Here is a 23,875-nt window from a genome sequence, read left to right as displayed (position 1 = left end):
CCCCGGGCAGGACAGAGCACTGCGCCAGGAGCCGAAAGATTCTTCTCTGCCACCACCTTCCCATGGGGCCATTTCTTCCCTCTTCCTTTAGGCCGTCGGGAGTGTTTGGACTGGAATTCCTCCGGGAAAACCACGGTGGCCTCCCGCTGCCGCTCCCACTCATGCTACAGGGTGGAAGAGCCGCGCAAATGATTTCAGAACAGGAGACGTGACAAGGTAGAAGAAAAAATCGCAGGCATTTTTGCGGAAACGCTGCTTGAAAGCATTTTAACAACTCTTTCGGTTTTTAACATCTTTAAAAAAAATAAAACTAAACTGCACCAATGTTACTCACTGGACTCACAGAAAAGAATGACTCTTGCGAAAGGTGATCACAAGCGGTCGTGGCATTAGCAACCTTCCCCCTTCAACGTTATGGTGACGTAGGCATTGAATGAGAAAGGCAGAAGGGTTTGTTTGTAAAGGAAACCGATTTTTCATCGGTTACTCCCTCCACAGCGGGAGACCACAGCCGGAGAAGGGCCGACTACCCTTCCGGTAGCAATAATGCAATTACGCTATTCATAGCGAGAGAGAAAAACACCGGCTGATTTTCTTTGCATGGTAATCTGTTAACCTTAGAATTAACCTTGCTGGACACAGATCTGTTCACTTTTACCCTGCTTCTCCAATTAAACTATTGAAGTCTGAGACAGAAATAGCTCAGCCCACAGCTGTTACGAATTGCTGCGTTCCCCGATGATGCTTGGCGCTGCCTGCAGAAGAAAAGAAAAGGCTTCTTATTTTATTCTTTGCCACAAAGTTAACCTTTTTTTTTTATTTTTCTTTTCGACTATTTTTAATATTCTTTCACTGCAAAGCGATGGTATTAGACGGCTCTGCTTTGCTTTGCTTGGAATGGAAGGCAGACGTGCTCCTCCAGTACGCTCAGTGACGGTAACTTCATACCTGATATTTTTGTTTTAGAAAAAGGAAGGGTGGGGGCCGTGGCAGGGCTGCAGAGCTGGAAGCGCGTGCATCACGGTACGCCGGAGCTCGCGTTGCACTTCCAGCACTAGCAGGGAGCTGCAGACCCTTCGGTGTCCTCTGCCCAGCTGGTAATGACGGAAAGAAAGAGATAAATCCACTGGAGGCCAAAATCCCGAAAGCGCCTGCTCACACGCAGCGGCAGCCGCGGTTTCAGTGCGTGCTCAGAACGGAAATCCCCAAATCTGCAAATGGCAGAAAAACAGCAAAATCCCCAAATCTGCAAAGCCACCTCTGCAGACTGTTTTATGTACGTAGCAAGCACATGTAGATCTTTAGAAACACATCAAGCGAGGTCTCTCTGATCTTTCCCACACCTGTTTAGGAGTCCTGAGGGCTGGCCATCACGGCTGAAGGACATTTAAGCACTGGTTGAATGTCACATCCGCAAAGTAAAGCTTTCATATATCTTTTGGAGTCTTGGTTGAAAAATTAACTTAATTACCAGCAGTCCTTGGGACATAAAGCATGATTACAGGTAAGAAAGTATGGGAAGATGTTTGCAGTGAGAACGGTGACAGCAAAACCCACACGAACTGCCGGCTCGCTGGCAAAAACATTTGTAGGGTTGAGACGAAGCAGCCCAGCTGCCAGGATCACCTGCCCAGCCCTTGGCAAGGAGACATCCAGACACAAGGGACTTGCCCACAGCCTTCTTGGACCACCAAACACCCCTTCGTGGGGCCAAGCAGAAGCTGCAGCACTTTGAGAAGCTGCATCGTTGCAGGGCACCCTGGGCTGGGACTGGGACACCCCCCCCACTCCCAAATCCACGTACCCTCCTCGTACAGCTGTGTCCTGTGTCCCGTGTCCCACCCCCGTGGGTGGGAGCCGGCGGGCACACAGCTGCCTCGCCACACCAGCCACAATCCTCCGCCCGCTGACGGGCCAGAGTGTGACGCTGCTGGGGCTCGGTTTTCTGTTCCGTAATCTCCAATGTTGCCTTGGATCGGAACAAATGAACGCGTTGAGGGTCTCCAAAAGCTCCAAATAGACTTGTGCTGTCTCATCTCATGCCCCCTGCTCCGCGCATTACTCTTCTGTTCGCCTTCCCTCGCCCTGCATCTAGAGGAGAGATTACAAGTTGCTCCCTCAGCAGCCAGGCAAGGTCTAAGCCACAAGGATCTGAGTCATCTCCCTGAGAGAGTATTTTAGCCATACATCATTGTTTGTTTTCAGGCAAACCAGTACAATTATGCAACATAAATTCTTTTAAAGCATTTGGGACTTCAGTTCAATTTAAAATCCTGTAGGTTTTATGGCCGGAATGAGTGATTACTAAGCGTGTGCATACAAATGAAGACTTAGGAAGAAGCAAGTGGGGAGAATTAAAGGGCATGTGGAGCCTCGCGCGCACGCTGGGCAAGCTCCAGCCAGGTTCTAACAGGGGATGAGAGATGTGAGGAGCCCATGGCAGAAGGCGGGTTATGATATTTATGGCTCCGGAGCACAGTTTTGCTCTCCCAATGTGGTGAGCGTTTTCTGTGAGCCCAAGGCCTGACTGCGATCTCCTGCGAGCGCGTTTCCACGGGCTTCAGTAGAGCCAGGTGACTTTGCCAAGATTAACTCCTGATTTATGCCGGCTTAAAAGGGATGAAAATCTGATCTATTTAAAAATAAGACTTGGTTACAAGAGGAATAGAGGGAGACATTAAAATGTCTCCAAGCTGAATATTTTATCGCCCCAGGAAAATGTTAAGGCAGAGGTATAAGGCTGCCTGTTGGCCCTCGGGCAGGGAGGATGGCCAGGGTTGGGGACACAGCCCTGGCACCTTGAGCCCATTCGACTCCTGGCTCTGTCACAGTTTCCTTGGGGCCGGGGGGGGAATCACAGCCATGGCTGAGGTGCTCTTGCCACCACCCTCTGCTTCCTTCCCCTACCAAGGCAGGGGACCGTGTGTGGTTTTTGTCCCTTTGACCTCACTGGCCCCTGTCTTACCTTCCTTTTCCTTTGCTTTAATTAAGAGATGGAAAACAAAAAAAAAACCCTTCAAGCACAAACTCCACATGATCTGTTCCTGCATGAGCAAGACACAAAGCCCAGGTGTGTAACCTCGAAAGCTGTCTCCACATCCAAAGAGCTCAGCACCTGCACTGAGTGCCGGCAGGACCTGCTCTGTGCCCAGCATCTACCGGTCCCGGGGCTGGTGGGGCAGGAGGCAACTGGGAGAAAACTTTAGGAAGAAGTTCTTTACACTGCGGGTGGTGAGACACTGGCCCAGGTTGCCCAGAGAGGGGGTGGAGGCCCCATCCCTGGAGACATTCAAGGCCAGGTTTGATGAGGCTCTGAGCAACCTGATCTAGTTGAAGATGTCCCTGCTCGCTGCAGGGGGGTGGGACTAGATGGCCTTGAGAGGTCCCTTCCAACCCAACACGGACTGTGGTTCTATGAAAACAGCCTTGGCACTCGTCGGCACTGCCCGCGGCGGTGGAAAACATACAGTTGTTAAAAGATTACCAGGAGCAGGAGGAAAGAAATCAGTAATTCAGTGCTTGCAAAGAAAAGCAAATTATCAACAATATTTTTTTTTATCATCATCGTCATCAGCATCACGGCTATTTAAAGCCCCAGTGCTTGCTGCCGTGCTGTTACGTGAGACTTGGCCCCAAACAAGGTCTTGGCCCTTGTGAGCTGCAGACCCCAGTGAGAGAACAGGGAGGGAGAGATGCAACAAGCAGAACGCAAAGAAAAAAGATCCCAAAGCTCGGCTTAACATGCTTTCTTTGGAACGTACTCTCATGATTTTGGGAAATAAATCAGAGTTTACAATGCCAGCTACCTACCTATTTATTTCTCCTCCTGTATAAAGGAGTGGAGACTACGGTATTATTTTTCTCTCGCTCTCTTTTTTTAGGGGAATATAGAGACAGATTTGTATCTCCACTTTCATTTTTTACTTATACAGACGTAAACGCCACTAAAGCTGGGGGAATTATTGACAACTGATACTAAGGCAATCCAAGGCCAGACTCTGACCTATTGATTTCCCCGAGATTGCACAGGACGTATGTAGTTCATTGCAGAGTGCGGTCTTTGTTTTGTTTATTACTCAATATATAACAATGTGGAATAAAGAACAACGCCAGACTGCAGAAATGCCTGAGGATTTCTCTTTAATTGAAATCAGGGCTGGGAACATCCTTGTAAATCAAGAGCAGTCAGCCTTTGAGAAAACTCACGGCTTTTGCAAAGTTTACTTTCAAATAGGATTCAGCTTTAACTCTTTGTCTCTCACACCGGCTCAGCTAAATAATTTCTAACAATTTCTCTGAAGCAGCAATGTGCTGCTTAACAAGTCTGAAACCTTCCAGGCACATCAGATGCCGGGCAGGATTCTTATTTATACCGCAGCTGTGATCAGCAGTTGAGAAAAATCAAATACACGTAATTATTAGAGACATTCCCGATATCAGTCCAAATCCATATTTTCAAAACGCTCTTCTGAATCAGGATTTCGGTTCAGTCCATTAACAACCTACGGGCTCTCCTTGTGAAATTATGACCTAGATCTCAATTTTACTTAAGTTTAACGCTGTTTTAGATGAACTTTTAATTCAGAGCCCTATAATCGCAACGCAGAGTGCAGGCCAGAGACAGCACTTCACCCCATCAGCAGTTTGGCTCCAGCTCCAGCCCTCTCTGAGAGCTCTTCAGCCTCCCGGTCCACGGGTGCCAACCACAGTAGGCAGAAGAAACATCTAAGCTCTGATGTCCTAATTAAAGTCCCCTCGTTTCCCACATTGGAGCTCCTTCTGCATTATGAAACATCCAAACAACGGCGCTTCTGCTTAGCAAAATGTTTCACAATGGGACTTTCCTTCTTCAGCTGTGTTTTTCCAAACTCACATTTGCAGAGGCTCTTGTTTCGGTGCGTTTATTGGATTGAGATGTCTCGTAATTATTTATAACAAAAGGGTTCATCCTTCCAGCCTATTGTAAATGGGCAGCACACTGAACGCTGTTCGCAGCGGCAGGCTGCAAGAGGAGCCGGCTATTAAGATTAATGCAACAAATTTGAATTCTTCCATCCCCTCCCTCCAGTAACCCATCTGTGTGTGTGTGCGCGTGTGGCTGGGAAGGAAAAGAGCGAGCTCCTGTGCTCCAGGATAATACCGAACGCTACTGAAGAGGAAAAAGGAAAACACTGTTTATCCCTAGCAGGAAGATAATTGATCTATAGTCTGCACACAACTGGTCTCAAAGCAGCCAGTAGCTGCACAGAAGAGACCGGAGCTAACCAGAGCCCAAACCAGGCTGTCAAACAAAAGCTTTATAGGGACACCAGGGAGAACAAAAGTAGCACATTTCATTCCTTCAGAATAAATCTTCCATCTTTATTGTGCGGGGATGTTTTGCTCCTGAGCGCGCCGTGTTTCGGAGCGGGGCTCGCCCCCGCCAACCCCACCGAGATGCTCGAGGGGGACCCGGAGCAGCCAGCCCCAGCCGAGCTGCTTTACTGGGCTCCGGGGTTTCTTTTCGCTGTGCGCAGTCAGGCCCAGCTGTTCTCTGCATCCCCAGACAGCGGCAGCTCTCGGGCTTCAGCTCTATCGCTCTCTATTTTATGTGCACGAAAGGTAATAAAATAACCATTTCTAAATTTAACTAGCATTACATAATGCAGCTATTTATTATGTAAAGCTGCTGTTTACAATGCCCAGAATATTGATCACTATAAAAAATGCAATGCAGCTAGAGCTTGTGTAAATTAATGTTACTGTTTTCCTTTCTTTTTGTTTAAAAGATCAATCAAAGGTCTAATTTGTTCTTGTGAATTCACCTCTGCAAAGCACGCGAAGCACCAGGCAGCGCATTGTTTACTGTCATTCAGGCTCGCATGCAGCACTCAGCTCAGAATCTGGCAGAGAATATGTAAAGATGACAATTTGTTCATTATCCGAACCATTGGAAAAGGCAAATAAAGCATACTAACCTGCTTTATTTCAAATCAGGTCAAATTTTTTTTTTTTTCTCAGCTATAAAGCAGCATTGGCAACCACTTAACAGTTCCAGCATTATGACTGTATATCATCGTTATCACCTACAATAGATTATGAATAGGTATTTTCTTACAATAGCACATGAAGCCTGAGAAAATGAAAGATGGTTTCCTATTCTCTAGGCCTTTTGGGGGTAGAAAGAGGGATGGAAGAAGAGAATTAAATATTAACAGAGCGAACAGATCACTAAGCGAAAAACAATTAAATAGCACAGCATCCATTCAACAATAACACCAAATCATGATGCAACTGCTGAGCGTGGGGTGACATACTAATCATGGATTAAAGGGACTGATTTGTGTCTCATGAGTATTCATGGGCAAAACCTGATACGTGCAAACTGATCTCGGGGAAATATGTTTTGTGGGAAACATGAGGTTATACCAGTGTCTGAGCAGAACGATGATGGTTTTTCTTGAGTGTGCCTGAGGGATAAAGGAAATGTTTACATTTTTAACTCCTACTTTCTTTTTTTGTGGAGTTGCTTTCCTCCTCTCTACCAAATGAGACACAGGTTTTTCCCCCGTCTACCTGCCCGTTCTTGTACTTGCCTGTACAAATACAGGTGATCATAAAACACCACTCCCATCATTTGATGTCACCCAGGAAATCAAAGGGTATAATGAACCACGGAGCATGCCATCGTGGGCAATATTCCTCTAACGGCATCCAGTAGCCAGTGTTTCCGAAGATGAATCACCCCTAGAAACAGAGAATGAGAGGGTGTAAATCCAGCCCTGTACCAGATGTGCTGTCAGCAATCGCACGTGGCTTGTCACATGGGGAGGGGGCCATGGGGCAGCAAATAGAAAAATGTTCTACCTAAGTGGGAGCATCTTTTCTGTACCTGTAGAGTTGCCTGGCTTGGCTTCAGTGCAAAGATTGCTGTTAGTCACACAGTACTACACAACGTTTTTTTCTTCCAATTACCTTCAGCTCAGGATGTAGGAAAATGAAAAACACTATTGGGCCAAATTATGGTCTCCTGGAGAAATTTCCCTTACAGACCAGAGAAGATCCCAAGAAACCAATGAGTCCAACTAGTCGCATAATGAGAAAAGGTCAAATATATCAAATAGCTTTCTCACTACTCACTCCGCGAGGGTGAAGAAGGTCATACCCGCCTCGTGGAACACCACACACCTCTGCAGCTCTTCCAGGCTGCTCCTGCTGCTCCTGGGCCTTGCATCATGGCACTGGAAGTCTTCTGCTGGCTTCCAGCCAGCAGGTAGCAGATATAAGAGAATTAGAGCTGCCCAGGCTCTAGGTCTTGGGGTCAAGGAACAACATGCCTTCTCTGCTCTGCTCTTTGTTCTCCACTCTCACATTCCTCACTCAGTGTCCACCTGCCTTTCCCCAGTCTCCTTTCAGCCCCAGGAAGGAAAATCATCTCTAGTGGTGCCTGAAGGTCAGCTATTGCCATGTAGGTAGGGGGCCATGTACTTTGTGCAAAAGACTCTCAGGACATGACCCTTCACAATATTTTCCGCTTAACAACTCCTCCAAAACAAGGAGGAGGCCACCCGTGACTTCAGCGTCACTGAGGAGGCCATTGCTGGGTATCCTGAGGCATCTGACTTACGTAGCTCCAGCCCTGGTAGAGCAGACTGGTTTCTTTTCCCCATTTTACAATTTGGAAAGTCCCCAATTCCTCCATCTACATCCTCATCTCTGACGTCGATCAACGATGTTGATGCAGGATTGTGTGTTAATATTGAGATTGTTTTTCTCAATCAGCCTCTGAGCACTCATCTTCCTTTCAGCACAGTGAAAAATCCGGCAGCTAAGGCAGCACATTTTTATAATCTTAATGCAGCTCGTACTTTAAAGTTTAAAGGAGCTTAAACAGTGGGAAAGCCCCTGTGGAAAATCCAGTGTTTTCATATGCAAGTCAGGTTTTTGCTGGTGTATTAGCTGTTGTTATTTTCAGTAGCCGGTGCTTCATTTCTGTTCAGAAGCAAATGTTAAAAAGCAAGCGAGCAATTTTTAATGAAATAATCAATGCTGGTGGTGAATTCACTGGTGCCTGTGCACTTAGCCTTGCCTATGATCAGAAATTTCTCTTGGGGGCAGCATTTCTTACAGAGATGGATGGGTTTATTTTCCATCTTCAAAGTGTTTACTAGCACATCTAGATCTGCTCCAGCCGCACTGCTGCTTGAGGGCCAGGAGCTCCCCCCGCTAATGCCAGCAGGGGAAACTAGAAGCATCGCGAGGTGGAACAGCAACCCAAAGAAAACCCAAAGGTCCCTTTCCCTTCCCCTAAAAACCGCCCACTTAACAGCCTCGGGTGGAGCATTCATGAGAAACTTGCGGTCCACTGGCAGCTCCAAGGGGCTTCAGAGCCCCTCCGTCCTGCCAGGGCGGGCTTCACGGGAGCACCAAAGTTCAGGCTGTCTGCAGTGACACCAAGCAGCAGTGGATACCTAACGCTGGTGACTGTCTGAAGCTGAGTCCCCACAGCAAGATGAAGCATATGGAGCTGACTTTAGGCTGCCGAGAGCCTTAAGTCACCTAACGTCTGCCCACGCTGCTCTGCCTCCTGCCCTAAGCCTTTAAGGGGCTTGTTTTAATGGTGTGGGATACGGACGGGTCTGCTGGTGAGTAAGTAGGCTGGGGACCACGCCAAGGTGACGGAGGAAATGCAGCCAAATCATGCTCTGTGTAGGTCAGATGCAGGAGGCTGCCCCACACACGTGCCAGGAGGTTACAGAGCTATAAATATTTAATTGCTTTCCCCACAATCAGTCCCAGTAGGTGAGTGAAGCCCTGCAAGGTGGATGGGAGAAGCAGATGCAGTGTTTGCTTTAATGCTCAGGACTACGGGCTCTCAAACCCTGCTGGTTTCTCAGGAGCACACATGCAAACTAGATGAAAAATATAGCTGAGGATAGCTAATTACCTGCACGACTGTTAGCAGCCCATGAGGATTCAACTCTCCCGTGAACTAAATGCAAAGAACATGGCTGAGGTTCAACATCTTGGAAAGAAAATGTTGATGAGCGAAGAACTGAAGAAACTAAGCAGTACATTGTGAGCGAGAGCAGAGTTAGAGCAGAAGGGTGTTCCTGCAGGGAATAGTCCCAGAAACCTGGATGATTACACAGCACAAAACAAACTGAGGAGCTTTACATCAACGAAACTTCACAAAACTTGCCAGGCGGGATGTCAGGAGTTCAGTATTTATCAACAAAGCCGTGGGGACAGTTGTACTTCTAGATAGGCTAATCATGGAAGCTCCAAATTAGACGCTTCTGAAAGAAGGCAGAGATAAACCCAGGCCATTTTTGGAAACTGTCCTCTTCTGCTTTCCCTTTTGTTAGCTCCAGACCGTCTGGAAACTGAGGCGACTGATTTTCATCTTGCTTATGCGACCGTAAATCAGAAGCAAATTTAGCAAAGGCAAGAAGGTGATGTGGGTGTAGTGGGCTGTAATGCCTGAGAACCGTCTTTATTGTTATTATTAAGCTATAACTGCATGTGGGACTATAAATCAGCCCACCCTGCTGATGACAGAGTGTAGGTAGCACCAGACTTCCCTAACCAGCCTGAGACTGGTCGGGTTTTGTGGCAAGCCACGCTAGCGAATGCCTGAGCTCCTCCTCTATTAGGAAGAGCCGTGGCTCTTTACTTCCCGTCACTGGTGTGACTGGGCCGCTAAAAACCCTCTGCTTTCTTCCCTGACGTCCAGATCTTTGCCCCTGCCTGTGTTTTGCAGTGCTTCTCTGAGCAGATAGTCTATTCTGCAGACTTTTGGGCTTGTTAAATACAGCAGCTTTCCACAGGGGGAGGAGAAGACCTTCCTGCAGAAATGAAGCACGACAAAATGCAGGCCGCCTGAATTTATGCTGGATGTGGCTGGTTACCTTTACTCACCGTCCCTAGGTTTGGGAGGATGAGAATCTTGCTGCAGAGACGTGCACTTGTTTGGTGCTCTGGAAGATGCTTCAGGCCTTATATTCCTCTCCCCATCCATCCATCGTAGGGCAATTGCCTGTCTTTTGTTTTCTTGCCATGAATCTCCTCATTCCTGCTGTGGATGATGCTTGCTCATACGAACAGCATCAGGGGTCTAACCTGGGGTATCCCAGTGTCAAAACCACGAGGCTGAAATGACTGATAGAAGTCCCACCAGTGGTATTCAAGCAGGTAGTGGGCTTACAGACATCTCTGTGTGGGGCAACAACCGGCGGGTCAGACAAGATGTCAGGCAGAGAGGGGCCCCTCGTCCTCAGCTTCCTGGGGCCACTGCCACCCCGGGCCGCAAAACCATCTATGACTTCTTACAGGACACTCCTGGGAGGGCCTCAGAAGCACGGATCAGACCTGATATGTCTGGGTGTTAAAGAGAGGCCATCCTGCAGCCTCCACGTGCGCTGTAAGCCGATTGTCTTGGCTTCGTAGCCAATGAAGACACCTCCTCTTGCGTGCTGTCTGCCTTCGCATCCTTCACTTCGAATGCCAGGGCATTGTTTTCCAACTGCAATACTCTGTCAGCTCTTGGGGGAAAGGAGAACAGGTCCTTATCTTTAGTATCATAAAAAAAAGAGCTACAGAAAACATCTTGAAGGGTGTCTACCCCTCCCCCTCTCAGCCTACATGAGTAAACATCCTCGCTTAGGTGTGCCTTTTACCATATTAATAGCTACTTCCCTTTCCGTAATCACTGGGTTATTGCTAAAGAAATTGCAGCAACGTTAACAGCCAGTGACCCACAAATTCGATACAACACCAGAGGTCACGGAGTTATCTCACGCAACGAACTTACTTTTGATGAATTGGTACCATTCCCTGGAACATTCTTGCAGTAATTTTGAGAGTCATAACATCTTACCACGTGCTGCTTCAACTTCTTGACACGAAGCTAAAAATAGCAAGCGCTGCAAAGCCTGGGAGAACAGCATCAAGTTCAGATCCGAGCTGAAAATCCCCAGCATTTCAGGATGTTCGTGTGAATGCTTTGATTTCAACACACCGTAAAGACAAGGTTAAACCGAGAAGTTTGGATATGGGTCCAGAGCAGGAAGGGGACAGGTACAGAAAAACCCGTGTGCCTGCCTTCATCCTATTTCTATTTAAAGAATCGCAGTATCAAAAGCCTGGCAACTGATTTGAGCACAGAGGCCAACTCGAATGATAAGTGATTATAAGCAGATGCTGCTCAGGCTTCGGCTGCTGTGCTGTTTGCTGTCTGCCACCGTGTCACCATGCAGGTGTAAGTCCCCCGTCTTGGGTCTTGCTCACCCACCACGCAATGTGTAACACCGCTCGCTTGCCTCGCCGGGCAGACAGGAGGGCATATTAGTCGCTTCGTTTTTGCCAAGCACTTTGAGACCATTGGACGAAAGGCGCCATTATTACTATTATTGATTGTGGCGATTTGCTGGCTCTCTCCTAACTCACTGCTCTACTGGGAAGGCAGACACATGGGGAGGTTTTGAGCTCAGAGGCACTGAGCAGATGCGTGCCAGGAGGCCCGATGAACGAGGGACGGTGTGAGCTCTGCGTCCCATGACACCAAAGAAGGCCACGCCAGGGCTCACAGCCCCCTGCCACGGCCTTTCCTGCACTGCCCTGACTGCTTGGGTAGGCGAGAGGATCCCTGTGTTTTTTATACATCTGATTCCTGAGAAAATGTGGAAGCTTGGACCATTTTTGTTTGTGTTTCCGTAACTCCCTTCCAACACATGTCTGCTGTTCTTTGATTTGGCCTGGATAATCTCACGCGGTGGGTTGTTCCAGCCCCCCAGGACAAGGGGGTGACTGCATTCGAAGCGGCGAGGAGGAAGCTCTGCCTTGTTTACGTTTCGGAGGATGAATGCCAGCTTGCAATCCCGTGGGCTGTTCCGGTTATCAGGCACGGCACCGCTCCACTGGCAGCTCCCCCATCTCGAGCTGGAGCGAGCGATGCGACGTGTTAGGTAATCTGCAGTGTGGGAAGGGTGAACACCCTGCCATTTACTGGTTATTTATACACCCGGATTGGCTTTCTCTGCCTGCCTATTTCCTTTTTTTTTAAAGGGGATTGTGAAAATTCAAAAGGTCTTTTTTTGAAACTGTTGCCTCTTCCCACACCTGGAGGTGGCCAAGGGCATTTTCTTCTGTAGCCCCCACTGTTCCCACTGAAATCTCCACGAGACATTTCCATGCTGAAGCCGTGGTGAAGCAGAACCTCCACCACTAGGACGTGAGGGGAGGGGAAGACGGGATGAACAGGAGGCCCACGGCCGCAGAGGTGCCAGTGAGTCCAGCCAGGGGAGAGGAGCACAGCATCGGGCTTTTCTCAAGGTTTTAAGAGCTAAGGCTGGAAAATCAATGCTTTCGCTAAGGCTTAAAGGCACATTTTGAGACTGCGTGTGCTGTGAAACCCAAGATAGGTGCAGACGTTATTCATTGGGCTTGGATCGGACCAGCATGTCTGCTGCTCCACGTTTCTTGCCACCCGCCGTTTCATCTGTGCAGGCGCTGTGGATCCCAGTCATTAAATCCAGGGCAAGCTCACATGTCATGTTTTGGAATAATTCAATCCGAACTTGTGTTGTGTTTGCTGGGCTGTAGACAGGAAGAAAGAGTGTCAAGACAGAGTCCTCTTCTACCCGTCCGCCCGTCCTTCCTTTTACAACAGGGATTTTCGTATTGTTTCCCTCACACAATATTATCATGCATACACTGTAGGAGAAATAGCAGCGGAGTGAAGTTTAACATTCCTTGGTCCCGCTGTTAGATGCGGAGTAGGTAACCAGGCTGCTCCTTTCTGCCACAGGATGCTCCCAGGCAAAACCAATAAAACATAGAGCAAAATATTTTGCCCTTGCACAGTCTTGTGATCCAGGAGCTCTCAATGTCGTACCCACAATGATGCATCGGGCCCCACAACGCTCCTTTGGGGCGGCTTAGCACAATCACACTTTTTGGATGGCTATGTTAGAGCCAGTAAACGTCAAAAATCATTAATTCCAGTGTGTTCTGTTGCGTGATAACTGGATGAGTTCATCAGGGTACCTAATCTGTGGGCCGTGGGGCCCTCTTCCCGACTGCCCACCACGTCAGCGCAAAGCAGCGGATGCTCCGGCATTCCCTTAAGCTATTTCCCAGATGCTGAAAAACACCGGGATTCTGCAGGGACTCGCGCGGCAGAAAGTGATTAGCAGGCTGAGCCAAGAGGCTGGAGAACCTGATAAATTCCCAATTTCTATTTACTTTCCCCTGAGGACCTATACAGCGGGAAAAGTGGCCTCCTGTGTGACTTTTCCGCCAGCCGTGGCCCCACGGGAGGAGGACCTGTGTGCTGCCAGCGGCTCCCGTGGGCCCAGGTCACCAGAGGGCACCACTGAGACTGGCAGAGCCCAAACCCGGGTGGGGTTAGACCAGGAATGCTATGGGGACAATAAACTGGGGAATTTCGTGGATTTCACTGTTAACCCTACGTGGCCCTACCAAGTGCCCCTTTTGCCTCAAGAGCAGCAGCAATCAAGCTCACGCAGGCGTCGGGGTTGGTGCGGGAGCTGTACGGGCAGCGGAGGTTGGGGCAGCACCTCCTGATCCTCCTTGTCACGACATGGCCGTTGTCCTTCTGCAGGGACAACAGCCTAAGAGTGATTAAAATAAAAAAAAAAAAAAAAAAAAGAACCGAATAGATGCCTAAATAAACACAGATCCTCGCGATGCAAATTAAGGCCATACTGCAGGAGAAATTGAATCCAAAGAATGCAAACAGCCAAGCAAACAAACAAACAAGCAACAAAAGAAAACCAATTATTTTGGGGGGGAGTCACAAATGAGTAAACAAAACAAGGAATGCCTCTGGCCTCCAGCATCCGTGCACTGGCACTACCACAATTCCCTGGGAGCGAGGCCTGGGCTTCCTTTCGGAGTCACTCCTGCCTCACCGTGATGCCCCTCTACCCTGCGGCTTGTTTATCTCAGATTAAAATAATTTAATTGTGACACACAGGTATGTCTGATGGGCCTGGCACAATGTGGTTTTTTTTAGTTAAAGCCATACATTAGACAAACTCCCAGAAGGATGAGGATTTCTTTTTTCATTCTCCTCGCAGCATCCACTTTAGAAGAAATTAATTTCTCCCCCCCTCCTTGATTGGCCGTGCCGTCTTACAAGATTTCCCTGCATCGTTTGAAAACCAGGGTAGACGGTTGGTCTATTGTGAGAAACCACAGGGAGTTTTTAAGCTGTCGCATCGCAGTTACCAGCTTTAGCTTCACCAGGATGAAAATAGACAATAGTGAGAGGAAGGGGGTCCTGGAGATCTCCGGCTCGCTGTTTCCAATTAGGAAGTGACTTTGCCTCATTCCACCACTGCAGCCCATCTTCGTTAGTAGCACAAATTGTTTGAATCCTCGCTCAGGCTCTAATTCATGGAATCCCAGAATGGTTTGGGTTGGAAGGGACCTTAAAGGCCACCCAGTGCCACCCCCTGCCCTGGGCAGGGACACCTCCCACCAGCCCAGGTTGCTCCAAGCCCCGTCCAACCTGGCCTTGAACCCCTCCAGGGACGGGGCAGCCACAGCTTCTCTGGGCAACCTGGGCCAGGGGCTCACCACCCTCACAGCAAAGAATTTCTTCCTAATATCTCATCTAAATCTCCCCTCTTTCAGTTTGAAGCCATCACGCCTTGTCCTATCCTTACACGCCCTTGTAAAAAGTCCCTCCCCAGCTTTGTTGTAGTCCCCTTTAGGGACTGGAAGGGGCTCTAAGGTCCCCCCGGAGCCTTCTCTTCTCCAGGCTGAACCCCCCCAGCTCTCTCAGCCTGTCCTCACGGCAGAGGGGCTCCAGCCCTCCCAGCATCAAGGAAACCTCCCCGTTCAGCAAACCACTTCAGCGTACGCCTCATCCCTGCCGAAGGCAATGAGGTTGATCCATGAGGATCACACACTTCTCAGCCTTCCCCAAACCAGCGTCCCCCAGCCTGTGGCACGAGGAGGGTGGAGGGTGTCCCCTGGTCCCCACCACGTGGCCTCGGGTCTCCCTCACACCACCTCTGCGGCCACAAGACCCGACTCGAGTGAGCGCGCTTGTCTCCTCGGACTTTTCTCTAAGCTGAGTTTAAGCATCAGCCATCCTGCTGCTTTCGGCACCTCGTTAACCGAAAGGGCAGTACGGTCTGTGTCTATCCAACTGTGCCGTAATGAACCAGCCAGTGGTAAATTTACTATTTACCCCACTCCTTGGCTAATTTTATTGACTTTAGCCAGGGATTATTCAAGCTTTCTGGCTGAGTACTATTCCACGTCAGTGCGGGTGGCCAGGATCTGTCCCTCATTTATTGTCTTTCCTAGTTTATTGCCTTTGTTTCTCTTTTCACAGATTAATTACAAACATCTCACTCTGTGGAGCGAACTCCCACTGTATGGCGGTTGTGTGATCTCAGCGCCATGAATTATAGATGCCTGACATATCACACCAAGCTATTATGATTTTTTTTTTTCCACAAGCAAGCTATGAATTATGAAGAAGATCTATTAAATTTATAATATTCTCTATCTTTGGTATAGGAATGGGAAGGCACAGCCTGACGATGCCTTTATACCGCCCTCCCCTCCCCCTGGGCTCGGGCAGAGCAGATGATGCCGGTCGCAACATGGACTCTGTGTTTTTAGGAAAAACGATTGGTGGTGTAGAGATGTCAGCCCAGCGTCCCTCCTGTTTGTCGCAGGAGTGTGTCTCAGGGCTTTACTGGGGGCTGCTGCAGGGCCGGGACCCCCTGGGCAAGGGGCTGCGGGTGACATGGCCCCCGGCGCCACCACCCGTGCCAGCTCCCCTTGGCTGGTTTTGTGGGACAGCGGACGGCTGGGGGGTTTCTGGTGGAGGAGAGGAGGGGGGTTTTGACAATGGGTGGTGAATACTGGTGGCTACAGGACAGGCTGTAGATAGCCATGGACAAGCGCAGTGGCCCTCAGCTGCCTCCCCTCAGCACCCTCCCTGCAGCCATTTCCCCCCAGCGGCCCCTTGGGTCTCCCCTCAGGGGCCTTCCCTCAACCCTCTCCCCTCACAGGTTTCCCCTCAAGGGTCTCCCCTCAGCCATTTCCCCTCAGGGGTCCCTCCTCAACCCCCTCCTCTCAAGGATGTCCCCTCAGCCACTTTCTGTCCCCGCCGCGGGGCTCTCCCCTCAGCCATTTCCTCCCCCCCAGGGTTCTCCTCTCAGCCATTTTGTCCCTCCACGGCTCTCCCCTCAGCCATGTCCTCATCCCCCCGCTCCCTGGGTCTCTCCCCGCAGGCATTTTCTCCCCCTCAGCCATCTTCTCCCCCTCAGGGTTCTCCTCTCATGCACACCAGGGCTTTCCCCTCACCTCCCCCCCGTGTCTCCCCTCTGCCATTTCCTGCACCCCCTAGGGCTTTCCCCTCATCCCCCCCAGGGTCTCTCCCCTCTGCCATTTTGTGACACCCCCCCCGGGGGTCTCTCCCCTCAGCCATTTCCCGCCCCGCCCCCCGGTCTGTCCCTCAGCCATGTTCCCCCCCACCAGGATCTCTCCCCTCAGCCATGTCCCCCCTGGGCGTCTCCCCTCAGCCATTTCCTCCGCTCCCCAGGGTTCTCCACTCAGCCATTCCCCCCCACAATGTCTCTCCCCTCAGTCATTTCCCCTCTGGGTCTCTCCCCTCATCCATTTTCTCCCCCACAGTGTCCTCCCCTCAGCCATTCGCCCCCTCCCAAGGTCTCTCCCCTCATGCCCCCACAAGGTCTCCCGCCTCAGCCATTTCCCCCCCCGCCCCGCTCTCTCCCCTCAGCCATGTTTGCCCCTCCCCCCCCCGCCCCGCGCGGCAGCCCCGCGCGCGCCGCTGGTGATGTCAGCGTGTTATTGACTCTCCCCCGTCTGAATGACTGAGCGGCGCGCGGGGCGGGGGGGGGGGGGAAGGGAAGAAGGGAGGGGGCGGGGAGGCCGCGCGCCGCGCGGCGCCCGGCCAGGCGGAAATGGGCCCGGTCCCTCTGGCGGGAGGCGGCGCGAAATGGCGGCGGGCGGGGAGGAGGGGAGGGGAGGAAGGCCTTAGCCGCGGCCTCTCCCCCAGGGGCGGCGGAGCGGGCAGCCGCCCGCTCCGCCGCCCTTGGGGGAGAGGCCCCGGCCTCCCCGGGGAAAGGCTGAGGGGTGTGTAGGGAGCTCAATGGTCACCTTCCCCCCTCCGGCTCTTTGTGGGGGCCTGAGGGGGCCGGACCTGAAATGGAGTCCCTCAGCTGGAGTGTGAGTCCAGCTCTGGAGCCCCCCACCATAAGAAGGACATGGGCGTGTTGGAGCGGGTCCAGAGGAGGCCACGATGATGATTGCCTCTGCTGTGAGGGCAGGCTGAGAGAGTTGGGGGTGTTCAGCCTGGAGAAGAGAAGGCTCCGGGGAGACCTTAGACCTTCCAGTCCCTAAAGGGGGCCTACACGCTGGAGAGGGACTTTTTACAAGGGCGTGTAGGGATAGGACGAGGCGTGATGGCTTCAAACTAGAAGAGGAGAGGTTTAGATGAGATGTTAGGAAGAAATTCTTTGCTGTGAGGGTGGTGAGCCCCTGGCCCAGGTTGCCCAGAGAAGCTGTGGCTGCCCCATCCCTGGAGGGGTTCAAGGCCAGGTTGGACGGGGCTTGGAGCAACCTGGGCTGGTGGGAGGTGTCCCTGCCCAGGGCAGGGGGTGGCACTGGGTGATCTTTTAAGGTCCTTTCTAACCCAAACGATTCTCTGATTCTAAATGGACTGCGTACGGCCCACTCTGCTTGTCTGTGGCTGCTGTAGGTGACAAGGTAGGGCTTTTGGCCTACACAGTTCTCAGCAAACCATAAACCTCCTAAACCTCTGTGCTGTGTCTAAGACATGCAGATATTATTCTTTGGGTTGTATTCCTACAGTACGGCCTCTTCTATGTCACTACCCAACTCATGCTCCTGCCCAGGTGGCCGGTGCCTTCCTGGCAATGTCCTTTTTCTCTTGCCCTGATGCGTCCAAGCCGGCTCCGATCCACCCAGAACACAGCTGCAAAGACCGTCATCCTTGTCCCATCCCGCTGACCCATCGCGTCTGGCGCACCTCCACCCCTTTATTCACCTGCTTTATCACAGCACATTGTACACGTCTTGTTCTCGCTGCCCTGCCCAGTTGTGCTGTGCCCGCGCTGTCTCTCATTAAGGATCAAACAGAATCTATCACCTACTTCTTCAGTGTTCAAACAAGCCGTTTTAAGCTTTCTCATGTGTTTCCAACTCAGCTTTTCCATGAGGCTTACAATTTATTACTCTGCAGCGTTGCCTCATCACATTTTCCTGTCTGTCTCTTCCCATGCATTGCTTCTAGACTCCCAGCTAGGCTGGAAGCTCCTTGAGATGGGGAGTTGTGTTTCTCATTTGGGAGAGAACCCACGGAAAGGGTGTGCTGGGTACGATCCTCTGCGCAGCTTGGATCAAAGCAAAGGATTAAGCAAGAAATAGTCTCTGCCTGTAGCGCTTGGTCACAACTGCTGGTGTTTTTTTTCCTGCTCAGCAAGCTGTGGTTGGGGGCAGGAGCTGTGAGCTTTGCCAGGCGCGGGTGGATCTCGGCATCTGGAGCGGAGGCTTCTCCCCCAACCCAGACCCATAGGCTATAAATTTCTCGGGCCATTGAAATAACTCCACGCGAGGCAGGGCTGCACGCAGGGTGTCTGCCCTCGCGCTGGTGGGAATCACCTGCACGGGGAGCAATTTGCCCTGTTGGTGGGGTGTAAACAGGCGGCCGCGCAGGTCAACGAGGGACTCGGGGAGAAGATGATGGCACTTAATTTTTAGGCTAGCTCGATGCTGTCATTGCAAACAGCAGGCATCCATTCTGAGCATTTGCCCAATATTTATGGGATCAAATATCTGCTAATAGCAGGGAGGTCTGAATTGTGGGATACGGAAACGCTCCAGAAGCAACGGCCCTGGTATTCATTTCAGTGCACACGCAGAGTGATTAAAGCCCTGACTGTCATTTACCACCTGAAAGCTGGCTCTGGCGGGATAAAGCACGGGGAGAAATATCTGCAGTGTGGCCGAATCCTCTTGTCCATGCCCAACGGGAGGGCAGGGGCTTTACCAGAGCATCCCCTGTGCGATGCCTCTGGGAGCTGTTGGAGCCAAACGAGACGGACACAACAAATGCCCTCTGGATATAATTGTTCACAGGCACGGCAGAAGGAAAGGAAGACTTTTATAAACAATTATCTATGCAAGCTGCAAGAGTAGCATTTGCACTAGCTCTCCAGGGCCCTGATAATACTCCCTGAGACATGCCGAGATGGATAGGATTTATAAAGCGTGGATGGGTATTTCCTACGTTGCAGCTCTCTCGGCAGTATTATTCCATGAAGCTCTCCGTAGAAGACATATATGTTCATGAAAACATTTTATAGCCCTGTTGTGCTGGGATTAATATCAGACAAGAAAGTCCAGACCACGTGTACTTTGTTCTTCCCAGCACATTTCTGGGGCCGCAAATAGAAAGGAGCCCACAGGAGCATATGACTATTAAGTAACTAATATTTTTGCAACTTGATGCAATTTTGGCATTTGGTACACAGTTTTCCCAATAATTTACAGGCAATGCATTTCTTCAGAAGCAGGCAGCAGTTATGTACGCTTCCAAAGACGGTGTCTTAATCTAGAGATGTACAGCTATAAATAATATTTCTTGGTATATAAAAGCTATTAGTCAGTGTCGCATGCGACATTGCGCAGAAAATCACTGGTTGAACCCAGTGAATGGTTTTCAGTCACCCAAAATGGGTTGTGGGTTGCTCTGCCATGTATCTGGGTGTGTACCTAATAAGTCATCGCACCTCCTTGCAGCAGCGGCATTGTGTAAAACCCTACAAAGACCCACCCTGTCCTCACCCCTGAGGTCCCCCGCATTGTCCACTCTCACTCTCCTCATTTTTTAGACTGTGATCTTCAGGAACATTTGTAGACGCTGCCTGGTAGTGATCACAGAGCGCCTTCAAGTAGCAGAGAAGAATGCACGTTGACGAGAATATTTTTGGAAGTGGCCGTCAGTTGGATGAACATGCCAAGGACAGAGATGGGTTCTCCATTTCGGTGCCTTCAAATGTGGCTGTACGCGCTTCTCTGAAAGGAACTGACTACCCAGCGCAACACAGTATGGGGACTTCACTGGACAACACAACACTGTGACTGGGGGGAACTGGAGGAGATGTGACATTCAGTAGGTCAGATGAGAAACCCATCTGCCCGTGTGGCCGCGGGCTCTGGGGAGAGAGGTGATAGCAAGATAACAGACCCGGTTGCAACTACTGGCAGCAAACCAGTAGTGTCAGTTCACCTCATTGTTGAGACAATTATTATACTCCTGACAGTCTGTTTTGTTGAAAATGCCAGAATATATTTCATGAATAACATATTTGCAGACAGTCAGAATCTCCCTCAACAGAAAAAGACTGACTCGTCTTTCCGAGGCTAGTATGGACCCGTTTTGACTTACGCCACCATGAGAACGAGCAGGGCTATCTCCAGAAATATGATTCCCCTTCCGTAAGAAGGGGAATGTTGCTGCCTTGCAGTATTGTCCACACGCAGAACTTCTTCATGCGGAGCGAGCTGCAGGGTGGCCTTAGCACAGCAGGGCCTTCTCTCATCAACGTAACGATGGAATCTTCTTACGCGCCTCAAACATTCCCCATCACCATCTGCTCTCAGCTCTACCACTGTATGACCAGAGTGTCCCGGTGCATTGCACAGTCAGTGGTGTGCACAGAGCCTTTCCATCTGCCGACGGGAACCTGTAGGATCTTTAGGCCATGCCCTATTTTTAAGGGAGTTGGTATTTGAGGCAACCGAGGACGCACAAGGTACGTCTGTCTCAACTGCAGCCCTCTTCCTGGGCTGGAGCGCCGTCAGATGAGCTCTTAAGAGGGGAACTGAACACGTTGTGCTGAACGTGTTTTTGTTTTACATTAGGCTTATAATTTTAGGTCTAATGTTTGGTTTGGAAGCTCAAAGCTGCGCTCGAGCCCACAGCTGCCAGCTCCAGAGCAGGCAGTGGTGTAATAGTCATTTAATTCCTCTGTACTGTAATCTGATGGTGGGATGTGCTCCCAAGCTGCTTTTAGGTCTGACTGGGGAACAAAATCAATCACAGAATGCACATTACAAGAAAAAGCGCTGTTGGTGTCAATTACCTAAGCTCTGCGAACGTAACTCTTCTAATTTCCTGTTAAATCAGTAATGTTACCAATCTCAGTCTATTATTTTAATTAGGACTGTGACTGCAGTTGCTAGGAGCCGAGCGAGCGCAGACAAATGCGAATGTGTAATTAGTCCCACAAACGAGTGGCAAGTTGAATGTGTCAACATCATGGATAGTTACAACACGGGGTGCAGCAGGAGGCCAAGTGGTTTGGGCCAGATTCTGATCTCACTGGCCTCGGCACCAGCCCCGGTGTCTCCGCCGAGGTCAGAAGTACCCCAGACCGGGGTCAGGGAATCCGGATCTGGCCCCTGGACATCACACTTTCTTGGAGCTTCACCCTGGGTTATTTTTAAAATGTCTGATGTCCCATCTTGTTTGATTAATTTTCTTTTTTTTTAATTTTCTTTTTTTTTTTCTGTAATGCCTCCTCAGAGCCAGTTTGCCTGCAGAGAACACTGCAGTCAGGTTCGCTGAACGTGGGTGTTCCCAGCGCCAGTCGGCATCGGATTCCAGCCCTCCCCGGGGACCGGCACTCCTGGGGTGGGTATGGAAACGCTCGTCTCCCTCCTCTCCCTTCCTAGCTGTGAAAGAAACCTCCCAGCTCCTGTCACATCTGACTGCCTCATGCATCCCAAGAACAGCCTGTGCATCGACAAGGGAGGCAGGCGTACCGACAGCAGAGCAGCATCAGCTACCAACCTCGCCGCAAAAAATAAGCCGAGGACAGAATCCCTGGCTAAACATAGAGCTGAACTGGGAAAGAAAACAACGCGGCGATGCAGCCCCATCAAAATTAAGAATGAAAATCTTAAGCCGCTGCTGGTTGGTGACCCTAGGCTGCTCACAGCGAGCCCCGAAGGTTCAGCCCGCCTCCAGTACCTCGCGCGGAATGGCACAGGAGGGAGAACGCTGCTTTTATTAGCACTTGGCTATCGGTCAGCCGTCCACGCTCCACAAATAAACGGGTGGGCTGGGTGCGTGTCATCCCAGTTCACGTGTTACAGAAATAACGCTGGACTGGAACCAGAGTTAACACAGCTGAGATTTGGGATGCAGCTGGTTTTGAGAGAGGGAGGATGGCAGAGCCTAGTTAGGCTGTACCTGCCGTTGGAGGCAAACCTGATTTACAGCTCAATCCATCTTCTACACTCCAGTTTCCCTGCTTTAGTAGGTCACTCTCCCACTCCACTTCACAAGGTTCTTCTTTTGGAACAAATAGACTAGGAGAAAGTCAAGGGTTTAATGTATATTAGATGGACTGATTCAGTCACCTTTCCAAGACAAAAATATTACAGAAATAGTATGATAAAGAGAGAGGGTGCCTTGAGGTTGTTGTGTGAAGGTTATTCGTAGAGGACTTGAGGACCGTGTAGTGACGCCGCGGGCGCGTGACCATTGCAGTGCTGAAGGTCCCAGTACGTCGTTTGGGGCTGGCTAAGGCTTTATGCTCTCAGTCATGGCTAGGTTGGTTTGGGCTGGTTTTTTCCTCCTCTTTCATGACTTTTAAGCAGAGGTCAGGCACCACTACTGGATGGATTAAGCTTTGAGCCCAGTTCCTCATTGATGGAGCCTCTGCCATTGCCTTGTAAGAGCCGCTGCGATTTTGCAGAGGGTGCCTTACCTGAGCCGTTGTTTTCTTCCCGCTTACTTTCTTTTAGTCCTGCAGGAAATGGCTTTAACCAAAACCACATTGCATATGCAATATATATAAAAATAATCCGCTGTTACCGTCACCGATGGGTTTTCAGACTTCAGCCCTCACCCAGTGCGCCTGTGTCCTTGTGACAGAAAAGCCACCAGCCCGCCCCAGCTGAGCAGGGAAGAGGGGAAGGAGCTCACCACTCGTGATGATCAGGCGCCTGGGCCACCCCAGAGGAGGTGGGTGGCTGCGACCTCAGGCCTGTGCTCAGCCCCTGCGTTGTTGCAAGTCAACATTTTGATAGCCCGGATGGAGGAGCGCAGGGTCCGGGCAGAGCTCCCCGCTGCCCTTTGAGGTGAACAGCGGGTACCCCGTGATTAAGGTCTGCGTGATGTCATGGGTGTATAAAGACACCCGTAGCCGTAAGATTGTGCAACTAGCTTGTCATGTGCATGTTAATAAGGCTGTTAAGGTTTACAAATATTCTGCTCTTCCTTACAGTTTATAATTTAATTAATTGCCAGTTAATTGTCCTATTTTCCCCCTGTGATTGATGTCTCTGAGTGGGGTTAGGCAGCATCAGATGACAGAGGAAGGAGGAATGAATGCAGCATCCTATGATGGTATGAGAGGAGATGGTTTTATGGACAAATCCTTTCCGACATGGATGAATACCTCAATGAGATATCACAGAGTATCAGCTCAATACATATTGTAATGGGATCATTAGCGGAGGTACCAGCTGTGTGAGGTTTGTATTCACAAGCCACGACTAAGTAATGGGGAAATATTGGCTCCTTGGAAATGTTTGCCAAGCGTAAATCTTCCCCTTTTTACAGAGCCGGTGCTCAGTTTACATAAAATGGGAAAATATTCTCTAAGGCCCGTGGGACTGCTCCGGCTACCCCTGAAGTCAGTCATGGCAGGGGAGCTTTTGGTGGAGGAAGGGAACATAAATGCAGCCCTATTTGGCAATGTAATTCCATGGGGACAACGTAAAGAGGAGGGTCTTCCATCAGCGTGCATGAGCCAGGCAATGGCTCCGGCCCTAAAACGTGAGGCATCTT

This window comes from Chroicocephalus ridibundus, chromosome 6 (assembly GCF_963924245.1).
Source record: "Chroicocephalus ridibundus chromosome 6, bChrRid1.1, whole genome shotgun sequence".
Classification (NCBI taxonomy): domain Eukaryota; kingdom Metazoa; phylum Chordata; class Aves; order Charadriiformes; family Laridae; genus Chroicocephalus; species Chroicocephalus ridibundus.
The sequence above is the reverse complement of the archived record's forward strand: the minus strand, read 5'-3'. Positions refer to the sequence as shown.